Source organism: Prionailurus viverrinus, chromosome B4, assembly GCF_022837055.1.
Source record: "Prionailurus viverrinus isolate Anna chromosome B4, UM_Priviv_1.0, whole genome shotgun sequence".
NCBI lineage: Eukaryota > Metazoa > Chordata > Mammalia > Carnivora > Felidae > Prionailurus > Prionailurus viverrinus.
The window spans coordinates 52,025,012-52,037,949 of NC_062567.1; the positions used below are offsets into that span (position 1 = coordinate 52,025,012).

General features: G+C 41.3%; 1 protein-coding gene and 1 pseudogene across 1 annotated transcript in view; both read right to left on the reverse strand.

The window, feature by feature from the left end:
* The window catches only part of LOC125169846 (cationic amino acid transporter 3-like), a 48,329-nt gene extending 37,935 nt beyond the window's left edge, over positions 1-10,394 (reverse strand). The window contains exon 1 of the mRNA XM_047865636.1: positions 10,225-10,394. The gene's annotated coding sequence lies outside the window, so the exon portion shown is untranslated. The remainder of the gene's footprint in view (positions 1-10,224) is intronic.
* Positions 2,975-8,961, reverse strand: LOC125170578 (cationic amino acid transporter 3-like; annotated as a pseudogene).
* Positions 10,395-12,938: the final 2,544 nt, after the last annotated feature.

Below are 12,938 nucleotides of genomic sequence, written 5' to 3' on the forward strand. Positions count from 1 at the left end.
GTTAGGAATAAGTTGGGTGAAGAAATAGAAAGGTTTATATCTTTCAAAATCTTTAGTAATTTGAAATTTTTAAAGTTCTGCTAAATGAAATGCAACACTGGGTTGATTTCATTGGATATCTAAGTCTTTTTAAAATAAGATAGAACACTACAGCATTGGTCACTGAAACTCTTTGTGAGTATTCTTTGTTTCAAGGCAAGTGCATTATTTGCATAAGTTCATTAAAAAGATGTTCTCCTTGTACAGGACACCAGTGGAAACATTGGTTACTTCACCAAGGCTTTGACTAGAATGTCATGTTTGAGAGAGTCATGCATAGACTCAGATATCACTAGACATCTCTAAGGACTAAGGTTAACTTTATGGAGCCAATAAAGCCTCTTGGACATGTTGGCCTGATAACTTGCTTACAGAGTTCCCAGCATTCTTACCAGGTGATTAAACAATATCACTTGCTGGCATGTGCAGGACACCTCAGGATATTTGGGGAATCTGCAGGAGAGAAATTCACCCAAATATACAAGTATCACAGGAAAATCTGATGGCAGGCATCTGGCTTGGCTTCTGGCCTCAAGAGACTATTAAAAAATCATGAGGAGCCAAGATGGCGGAACAGCATGAAAGTTTTTTGTGTGTCTCATGTCCATGAAATACAGCCACACCAACACTAAACCATGCTGCATATCTAGAAAACTGATTGGAGGATTAACACAACAATCTGCACAACCTGAACCACAGAATTCAGCAGGTATGTGCCACAGGGAGGGGAATTTGGGGAGTGAGAAGCCGCTGAAGGTAGGGAACTGCTTTTGTGGGTGGAGAGAGGACAAAGACTGGGGTAGGGGGAGAATACGGGAAAAGCACCCCTCCCCAAAAGCAGCTGGAGAGAAAGTAGAAAATTGGAAACAGCCACAGGGGCTAAACTAAAAAGGGAGAAAGGAGAAAGGAGAAAGGAGAGGGCTTAAATTCCATTAAGATGGTAAACAAGAGGAGCACAAAGGCTACAATTCCACAGCTCAATACCTGGCAGTGCTCTAGTGGGAAGGGCAAATCCCCAGGAGCAGAGTGAGGTCTAGGAGGTTCTTGGGCCACACAGGGAAAACCGGTTCCATTGCTGGAAGGATATTTGGTAGAGACTATTGAAGCCACCTGGTCCCAGCAGATCCCAGAAAATGGCCACATTTGCTGATGCTGGAAAAAGGTCATTAAGTGTGAAGCCTGGTGCCAGATGTGTGCTGTGATTTTCCATAATCCCTGAAATGCTGCTGCTACACTATCTTGTTAATGTTTTCTGGGGCAGGCTGACACCTGGCTGAGGTCTTGGGGCACGAGCAGCAGCAGGGTCCAGCAAGTGTTCCTGGGTGCAGCTGACATTCAGCCATTGCTCAGTGAGAACCTCCCACAGAGGGGCAGAACGGGTCAAAGCCGCAGTCCTTCAGAAGTAAGGGGCCAGGGAAAACAGCCACATCTGAGACAAAACCCAGGAAAGAGGTACTGCCTGGGGCCTGGTCATGGGCAGTGAAAAGGCAGGGAGTGGATGAAAGCTGAAGATAGAGGACGAGTGCGTGATTGCTGATCGGGGAAAACAGAGTTCTGATACTAGAGACTGTGTAGCTGGGTGACACCATTTTCACCGTTACTGCGCATGCGCCTATGCACCTATGAGAGTCACAACACGGCACCCCAGTAGGCTAAAAGCGCCATCTAGTGGAAATCAGAGCCGTTACACTGAGCCCCGCACAACTGGGTCAATCTCGCTCTTCAAGAACACAAGTATCACCACCTCCTTAGTTTATGGACTATAAAGCGCTTCATAGTCTGACTGCTAGGGGAAAATGAAGTAATTTTAGTACTATTTTGATCTGTTAGAAAGTCCATCTATTGAATTTTCTTCCTTTCTTTTTCCTCTTTTTCACTTCTTTTCTTTTTCTTGAATACAGAAAGAGAAACAATTCATTTTTATTTTCAGTTTTTATTAAAAATATTTTTAATTTTTTTACTATATTTTTTAATTTTGTGTATTTTTTTTCAAATTCTATTTAACATCCATCATTTTATTTTATTCTATTTCAGTGTATTCACTTTTTCAAATTTTCAAACTATTTCCTTTTTTCTTTTTCTTTTTTTATTTTTCATTTCTTTTATTTTTCTTGAATACAGAAAGAGAAAAATTTATTTTTATTTTTAATTTTTATTAAAAATATATTTCTTTAATTTTTTTTGACTGTATTCTTTACTTTTGTGTAATTTTTTTCAAATTCTATTTTACCTCCATCATCTCATTATAATCTAATTCAAAGTGTTTATTTTTTCAAATTTGCAAATGATTCCCATCCCCCCCCTTTTTTTTCTCTAATCTTTCAAAACCCTTTCAACACCTAGACCAAAACACACCTAAGATCTAACATCATTTATTTTATTTTTGTCTGTGGGGGGAGGGGTTAATTTTTTAATTTTATTATTTTTTTTAATTTTAATTTTTTTAAATTCAGTTTTAATTTTTCTACCTCATTAATTCCTTTTCTAACCTCAAAATGACAAAATGAAGGAATTCACCCCAAGAGAAAGAGCAAGAAGAAATGACAGCCAGGGATTTAACCAACACAGATACAAGCAAGATGTCTGAACCAGAATTTAGAATCACAACAACAATAATAGCTACGTCAAAAATAGTTTAGAATCCCTTTCTGCGGAGATAAAAGAAGTAAAAAATAGTCAGAATGAAATTAAAAAACGCTATACCTGAAGTGCAATCATGGCTGGATGCCGTGGCGGCAAGAATGGATGAGGCAGAACAGAGAATCAGTGATATAGAGGACAAACTTATAGAGAATAATGAAGCAGAAAAAAAGAGGGAGATTAAGGCAAAAGAGCACGATTTAAGAATTAGAGAAATCAGTGACTCATTGAAAAGGGACAACATCAGAATCATAGGGTCCCAGAAGAGGAAGAGACAGAAATAGGGGCAGAAGGGTTATGTGAGCCAATCATAGTGGAAACCTTTCCTAACCTGGAGAAAGACACAGACATCAAAATCCAGGAAGCACAGAGGACCCCTGTTAGACTCAACAAAAACCAATCATCAACAAGGCCTATCAGAGTCAAATTCACAAAATACTCAGGCAAGGAGAGAATCATGAAAGCAGCAAGGGAAAAAAGTCCCTAACCTACAAGGGAAGACAGATCAGGTTTTCAGCAGACCTATCCACAGAAACTTGGCAGGCCAGAAAGGAGTGGCAGGATATATTCAATGTGCTGAATCAGAAAAATATGCAGCTGAGAATTCTTTATCCAGCAAGGCTGTCATTCAAAATAGAAGGAGAGATAAAAAGTTTCCCAAACAAAAATTAAAGGAGTTTGTGACCACTAAACCATCCCTGAAAGAAATTTTAAGGGGACTCTCTGAGGGGACAAAAGGTGAAAAAAAAAAAAAATACCATAAGCAACAAAGACTGGAAAGGACGAGAGAACACCACCAGAAACTCCAACTCTACAAACAACATAATGGCAATAAATTCATATCTTTCAGTAATCACTCTAAACGTCAATGTATTCAATGCTCCAATAAAAAGACATAGGATAACAGAATGGATAAGAAAACAAGATCCATCTATATGCTGTTTACAAGAGACCCACCTTAGACCTAAAGACATCTACAGATTGAAAGTAAGGGGATGAAGAACCGTCTCTCATGCTTAATGGTCAAAAAAAGAAACCCGGAGTAGCCATACTTATATCAGACAATCTAGACTTTAAAATAAACACCGTATCAAGAGATGAAGAAGGGCATTATATCATAATCAAGGGGTCTATCCACCAAGAACACCTAACAATGCAAAACATTTATGCGCCAAATGTCAGAGCACCCAAATATATAAATCAATTAATCACAAACATAAGGAAACTCGTCGATAGTAATACCATAATAGTAAGAGACTTCAACACCCCACTCACAGCAATGGACAGATCATCTAAACAAAAAATCAACAAGGAAACAATGACTTTGAATGACACACTGGACAAGATGGACATAACAGATATATTCAGAACATTTCAGCCTAAAGCAGCAGAAAATACATTCTTCTCCAGTGCACATGGAACATTCTCCAGAATAGACCACATACTGGGACACAAATCCGCCATAAGTAAGTACAAAAAGATCAAGGTCATACCGTGCATATTTTCAGATCACAACGCTATGAAACTCGAAATCAACCACAAGAAAAATTTGGAAAGGCAACAAATACTTGGAGACTGAAGAATATCCTACTAAAGAATGAATGGACTAACCAAGCAGTTAAAGAGGAAATTAAAAAATATATGGAAGTCAATGAAAATGATAACACCACAAACCAAAACATCTAGGACGCAGCAAAGGCGGTCATAAGAGGAAAATATATAGCAATCCAGGACTTCCTAAAGAAGGAAGAAAGATCTCAGATACACAACCTAACATTATGCCTTAAGGAGCTGGAAAAAAGACAGCAAATAAAACCCAAAGCCAGAGGAAGACAGTAAATAATAAAGATTAGAGCAGAAATCAATGCTATCAAAACCAAAACAAACAAACAAACAAACAAACAAACAAACTGAGAACAGATCAATGAAACAAGAAAGAAGCTGGTTCTTTGAAAGAATTAACAAAATTGATAAACCACTAGCCAGTTTGGTCAAAAAGAAAAAGGAAAGGAATAAATAAAATCGAGAATGAAAGAGGAGAGATCACAACCAACAGAGAAGAAATACAAATAATAAGAGAATATAATGAGCAATTACACACCAATAAAATGGGCAATCTGGAAGAAATGGACAATCCTAGAAACATATACACTACCAAAACTGAAACAGGAAGAAATAGAAAATTTGAACAGGCCCATAACCAGTAAAGAAACCGAATTAGTAATCAAAAATGTCCCCCAAAACAAGCGTCCAGGACCAGATGGCTTTCCAGGGCAATTCTACAAAACATTTAAGGAAGAGTTAACACCTCTTCTCTTGAAGCTATTCCAAAAAATAGGAATGGAAGGAAAACTTCCAAACTCTTTCTATGAAGCCAGCATTACCTTGATTCCAAAATCAGACAGAGACCCCACTAAAAAAGAGATCTATAGACCAATTTCCCTGACGAACATAGATGCAAAAATCTTCAACAAGATATTAGACAACCAGATCCAACAATACATTAAAAAAAGGATTCACCACAATCAAGTGGGATTTATACCTGGGATGTAGGGCTGGTTCAATATCTGCAAAACAATCAATGTGATTCATCACATCAACAAAAGAAAAGAACCTTATGATCCTCTCAATAGAGGCAAAGAAAGCCTTTGACAAAATACAGCATCCTTTCTTGATAAAAAACCCTCAAGAAAGTAGGGATAGAAGGAGCATACCTCGAGATCATAACAGCCATATATGAACAACCCAATGCTAATATCATCCTCCCCTAAGGTCAGGGGCAAGACAGGGATATCCACTCTTGCCACTGTTACTCAACATAGTATTGGAAGCTTTAGCCTCTGCAATCAGACAACACAAAGAAATAAAAGGCATCCAAATTGGCCAGGAGGTCAAACTCACTTGTCGCAGATGACATGATACTCTGTATGGAAAACCCAAAAGATTCCACCAAAAAACTGTTAAAACTGATTCATTAATTCCACAAAGTTTCAGGATATAAAATAAATGCACAGAAATTGGTTGCATTCCTATACACCAACAATGAAGCAACAGAAAGAGAAATCAAGGAATTGATCCCATTTACAATTGCACCAAAAAACATAAAATACCTAGGAATAAATCTAACCAAAGAGGTGAAAAATTTATGCACTGGAAACTATAGAAAGCTTATGAAAGAAATTGAAGAAGACACAAAAAAATGGAAAAAGATTCCATGCTCCTGGACAGGAAGAACAAATACTGTTAAAATGTTGATACTACCCAAAGAAATCTACATATTCAATCCAATCCCTATCAAAATAACACCAGCATTCTTCACAGAGCTAGAACAAATAATCCTAAAATTTGTATGGAACCAGAAAAGACCACAAATAGTCAAAGCAATCTTGAAAAAGAAAACCAAAGCAGGAGGCATCACAATCCCGGACTTCAAGCTATATTATAAAGCTGTAATCATCAAGACAGTATGGTACTGGTACAAGAACAGACACTCAGATCAATGAAACAGAATAGAGAACCCAGAAATGGACCCACAAACATATGGCCAACTAATCTTTGACAAAGCAGGAAAGAATATCCAGTGGAATACGACAGTCTCTTCAGCAAGTGGTACTGAGAAAACTGTACAGCAACATGCAGAAAAATGAACCTGGACCACTTTCTTACACCATACACAAATATAAAATCAAAATGGATGAAAGACCTCGATGTAAGACAGGAAGCCATCAAAATCCTCAAGGATAAAGCAGGCAAAAACCTCTTAGATCTTGCCCACAGCAACTTCTCACTCAACACACCTCTGGAGGCAAGGGAAACAAAAGCAAAAATGAACTAATGGGACCTCTTCAAAATAAAAAGCTTCTGCACAGCGAAGGAAACAATCAGCAAAACTAAAAGGCAACCGACAGAATGGGAGAAGATATTTGCAAATGACATATCAGATAAAGGGTTAGTATCCAAAATCTACAAAGAACTTATCCAACTCAATACCCAAAAAACAAATAATCCAGTGAAGACATGAATAGACACTTCTCCAAAGAAGGCATCCAGATGGCCAACCGACACATGAGAAAATGCTCAACATCACTCATCATCAGGGAAATACAAGTCAAAACCACAATGAGATACCACCTTACACCTGTCAGAATGGCTAACATTAGCAACTCAGGCAACAACAGATGTTGGCGAGGATGTGGAGAAAGAGGATCACTTTTGCGATGCTGGTGGGAATGCAAACTGGTGTAGCCACTCCGGAAAATAGTATTGAGGTTCCTCAAAAAATTAAAAAAAGTACTACCCCACAACCCAGCAACTGCCCTACTAGACATTTATCCAAGGGATACAGGTGTGCTGTTTTTAAGGAACACATGCACCCCCATGTGTATAGCAGCACTATCAATAATAGCCAAAGTATGGAAAGAGCCCAAATGTCCATCAATGGATGAATGGATAAAGAAGAGGTGGTATATATATATATATATATATATATATATATATATATATACACACACAATGGAGTATTACTTGGCAATCAAAAAGAATGAAATCTTGCCATTTGCCACTACGTGGATGGAACTAGAGGGTATTATGCTAAGCAAAATTAGTCAGAGAAAGACACATATCATATGAATTCACTCATATGAGGACTTTAAGACAGAGGACAGTTGAACATACGGGAAGGGAGCAAAAAAAACACAAAAACAGGGAGGGGGACAAAACATAAGAGACTCTTGAATATGGAGAGTAAACAGAGGGTTACGGGAGGGGTTGTGGGAGGGGGGATGGGCTAAATGGGTAAGGGGCATTAAGCAATCTACTCCTGAAATTATTGTTGCACTATATGCTAACTATTTTGGATGTAAATTTAAAAAAACAAAATTAAAATAAAAAAAAAGAAGAAGGCCATCATTGTTGCAATAATGACAAAAATCACCTTAGCCATGATGCAGAAGTTTGTGCTGGTACATATCATGCCAAGGACAGGGAACAGGAGGCCATCCAGTTCCATCTTGTATGATAGCTGACATATGGGTACATAAAGCAAAAGATCCTTTCAGAAAGAATACAGAAAAATCCGAAAGTTGCAACACAGTAGGCTAGGGCCCAGACAATAAGGAGAACTACCTCAGGCAAGGTGCTCACAGGGTGAAGCTGGTAGTAAGAAAACGTAACCTTAAGTGTTAAAGAGACACCAAAATATGGCACAAAGGGGCGCCGGGGTGGCTCAGTTGGTAAGCGTCCGACTTCAGCTCAGGTCATGATCTCACGGTTCGTGAGTTCAAGCCCCGCATCGGGGGTCTGTGCTGACAGCTCGGAGCCTGGAGCCTGCTTTGGATTCTGTGTCTCCCTCTCTCTGCTCCTCTCCCACTCACACTCTTTCTCTCTCAAAAATAAATAAACACTAAAAAAAAAAAATTTTAATACCACACAAAGCAGATGAACAGTGAAATCACAATGGGGGATGGAACATTGGGGATTCTGGGCTTTTTCAACTCTGGTAACAATTTTGTCAAAACCTATAAATGCATAGAAACAAGTAGCTGCTCCCCAGAGAATCCCCTCAAAGCCAAAAGGCAAAAACCCTCTAGCGCCCAGGGGGTCCAAGCTAGAGGTGTCATTGAGTCCAGCCATTATGTAGTCCTCTCCTGTGAGCCTTCAGTTGTGCAGGTCCCCCTTAATAAAGCCATACATGATGACAAAACTGAGAACCAAAGTGAGCACCTTGATAAGTGAAGAAAAGTGATTATGCCACATAATCATGAAAGGCCACACAAGGCACATAACAATGAAGTCTAGATATTTTTCTCTAAGGAGATGGTAAACATACGGTAAGATAATTTCATGCAGGGTCACATGCAGGTGCTCAAAAGCTAAGATAAATATGTCAACATAAATTGCTGTATCAGAAACAAGGGAAAAGATGACAGTGCAGCCAGTGATGATAGCCCAGAGTTGACCTATAGTGACAATAGTGACATAGCTATAGAGATATGCAGAGCCAGAATGGGGAATCTGGGCCATTATCTCAGCATAGCACAACACAGCCAGTAAAGAATATAGGCTGGCCATCAAAAAGCAGATCACAATGGATGGTCCTGCTTGATTTCTGGCCACCTCACCAGCCAGGACATACACACCTGCACCTACTGTGCAGCCCACACCCAGGGCCACTAAATCCAGAATGCTCAGTTTTCTGAGAGGGGCAGGCTCAGCCATATCTTGCTGCAGGGTATGTCTGCATACCAACTTTTGACCAAATCTCCCACGTGCCTGATGTAGCATTGTAGCTGGAATTGAAGAGGATACAGGATCAGATTCAGGATCAGAGAGCCTTAGCAAGCCTGGAAGCAGAGTCTCACATCTGGGTCAGAGGCTGAATTAAACCAAGTTGTCTTTGGGCTGCCAAGTTCTGTTGCATGGGCTTCAAATCTCCTGCTTTGTATTTCATCAGATATGTGCTATCCCTCCAAAGTGCCCAAATGATAAATATTTATTGAACAATGGTGTTCAACAAGCCAACCAAAGCTTAGAAGTCCCATGTCACCTCACACAACCCAAATATCTCAGAAACTGACACCAAAAGTCATCATAGAAAAATCAACCCCGATTGCCGCAGGAACAGTGCCAAATACCTCCCAACATTCTCCTTTGTGCACCATGTGACACAATCCCTTTACATTCATCTAACTCATGTAGCTTCATGTACTAATTGGGCTGTAGCTCACAACAGGGCATGAATGTATTGTACAGTAGTTCACACGTGGGATGTTTGCATGGTGCTTGCATGACATGAGCCATGACACATGGACAGACCAGAGGGCCTCATTGTAAATGCAGAATCGTTTTTAAAATATCATTTGAGTTTAGGGGCGCCTGGGTGGCTCAGTCGGTTAGGCGGCCGACTTCGGCTCAGGTCATGAGCGGTCCGTGAGTTCGAGCCCCGCGTCAGGCTCTGTGCTGACAGCTCAGAGCCTGGAGCCTGTTTCAGATTCTGTGTCTCCCTCTCTCTCTCTCTGACCCTCCCCCGCTCATGCTCTGTCTCTCTCTGTCTCAAAAATAAATAAACGTTAAAAAAATTTTTTAAATATCATTTAAGTTTAAAACACAAATATTTGTCTCCCATTCTTAAAGACCTTTAGCAATAAAATCAACTGTCAAATGTCTGGTGTCAGTTTGGCCCTCTCTCTCCTCTTTCTGCCTTATCCGTTTAACTGTATTGATGTCAAGGAATAAACAGTGCAACCCTTCACTTTAGCCATATAGGCTCACAGGGGTGCTGTGAAAAGAGGAAGAGGAAGAAAGGAGCAGTCCTTCATACCATGCAAAAAAAACATAGGAACAGGCTGTCTGGTAAGGAAACCCTAGAGAAATGGGAACAGAAGCCAACCAAAAGTCCATTACTAAGAAGGGAGCAGAGCCAAAAATGCTGTTTTGTGAAATCTGACAGTCAACGAACCTCACCCAAAGCAACCAGACAAAACTCACTACAGTTTTGCTTACAGTTATGAGAGTGTTATAGGTAGAGAGGAAAGAAATGTCACCTACCTCAGTAGCTCACAACCAAAACAAGTCCTTCTGTGTCCTTCCTCTCTGGGTTCTAGGAGAGAAGGTGAGCTCATTTATGTGGACACTGTCTTTACTGGCCACACCATGCTTTATAAGTACCCTGTACCCTCTGTGATGTCAGCTTCTAGCGACCTGGAGAATCTGGTTTTCTCTGTGTGCTAGTATGAAAACACTCACTTGTAACTTCCTATTAATTTTTCACATGGAGTTATTTTTAAGTCACACTATGAATATGCAAAATATATTTTCTTATTGAGCAAACACCACCTGTGGTTCCTCTTTTCCCCTCCTCCCCTGCTGCTGTTCAGATGGCCCCTCCTCAAGAGGAACAAGGCTTTGGATGAACAATTCACAGCAATGCCCCAGAAATCAGTGGGGAGAACAGAGAAAAGAGAGTCATGCAGCCCCCACTCTCCTCACTCCTCAGGCTTTGGTATTGACAGAATTTTAGGAAATGTTGTCAGAGGTTTTTAAAGACAGAAAGATGAAGTCAAAACTGAAAACTCTTCTCTGTAGATATTCAAAAGGAATCCTTGGGAAATGTGTCAGACATCTTTGTACAATTCCGTCTATACTCCTTATTTGCCACCCACCAGTTCCAATGTTATGATTTACCAACAAGCACGTGAGATAGATAAGGAGGATTAATTAACTCACGGAGCTTTCTACACTATGAATGTGATTGACATGTCCCCCAACCACCCCCAGGCTTCAAACCCTTCAGTGGTTCCCACTGCACTTCCTGCACAGTCCTTCCTTCCTTCATCATCTGACCTGTGATGATTCCCCCAGTCTCATCACTACCCAGTTCCTGCTCCAGCTGTGAAATTCTACACTCACCATGTTTTGTTCCCCTGACTCTAATATCCTCTTGGCACCTTCACTGAGGTAATCTTTCCTTCTCTTTCAGTTCCCAGCTCAGGTGTTACTTCCCCAGGAACCTCCCCTGACCCTTATGCTGCCCTTAATGTGTGCTCTCATAGCACCTAGCTTACCCCATGTGCCATTTATCCTAATGTATCAGAATTCCAGGTCAGCTACCTGTCTCCTTTGGACTGTGAGTTAGATGCTCAATAAATATTGTTGAACAAATGCACAAACTGAGAAGAGAAACCTGAAAGAGCACGTAATCCAGTATTCCTACCTACTTGACTTTGAGACACATACTTTGTAGTGAAGCAATCTTTATAAACCTGGCTCAAGTAAAGATATAAATGGTACTACCTTCCTTGTGGAAGGCAAGAAAAATGAAAAGTGTGAAGGGAAAGCCAACTGATGAAACCTTGACCGCACATCATTCGTGGCAGGTATGAGCAACACAGGGTGATGAAGAATAGTTTGCATTTGAGGAAAATTGTTTAAAAATATGAGGCTGCCTTGGGTTATAAGAAGCCAAGCACCAGGGGGGAGGAGCCAAGATGGCAGAACAGCATGGAAGTTTTTTGTGTGTCTCCCATCCGTGAAATATAGCCAGACCAACACTAAACCATCCTACACACCTAGAAAACTGAGTGGAGGATTAACACAACAATCTGCACAATCTGAACCACAGAATTCAGCAGGTATGTGGCGCAGGGAGGGGAATTTGGAGAGCGAGAAGCCGCTGAAGGTAGGGAACTGCTTTTGCCGGCGGAGAGAGGACAAAGACTGGGGGGAGGAGGGGCAGAGAATACGAGAAAAGCACCCCTCCCCAAAAGCTCAGCTGGAGAGAAAGTGGAAAATTGGAAACAACTGCAGGGACTAAACTAAAAAGGGAGAAAGGAGAAAGGAGAGGGTTTAAATTCCATTAAGACTGTAAACAAGGGGAGTGCAAAGTCTGCAACTCCACAGCTCGATACCTGGTGGTGCTCTGGTGGGAAAGGCGAATCCCCAGGAATAGAGTGGAGTCCGGGAGGTTCTCGGGCCACACGGGGAAAAGCGGTTCCACTGCTGGAAGGACGTTTGGTAGAGACTGTTGAAGCCACCTGGTCCCAGCAGACCCCAGAAGGCGGCCACATTCGCTGGTGTTGGAACAAGGTTGTTAAGGGTGAAGCCTGGTGCCAGATGTGTGTTGTGATTTTCCATAATCCCTGAAATGGTGCTGCTACACTATCTCGTGACCTTTTTCTGGGGCGGGCTGGCACCTGGCCGCAGTCTCGGGGCACCGGCAGCAGTAGGGTCCAGCAAGCATTCCTGGGTGGCAGCTGACATTCGACCATTGCTCATTCAGTCACTGCTCCGTGAGACCCTCCTGCAGAGGGGTGGAATGGGTCAAAGCCACAGTCCTTCGGAAGTAAGGGGCCAGGGAAAACAGCCGCATCTGAGACAAAACTTGGGAGAGAGGTACTGCCTGGGGCCTGGTCACGTAGAGTGAAAAAGCAGGGAGTGGATGAAAGCTGAAGATAGAGGACGGATACCGATTGCTGATCCAGGAGAACAGACTCAGTAGCTGAGTGGCGCCATTTTGACCACTCCCACGCATGCACCTACGCACCTAGGAGCACTGCAACAATCCACCACAGTAGGCTAGCAGCGCCATCTAGTGGAGAGCGGAGCTGTTACACTGAGCCCCGCCCAACTGGGCCAACCTCCCTCTTCAAGAACACAAGTCTCACTGCCAGCTTAGCTATGGACTATAAAGCGCTACATAGACTGATTTCTAGGAGAAAACAAAGTAATTTCAATCCTACTTCAATCTGTTAGCAGGTTCATCT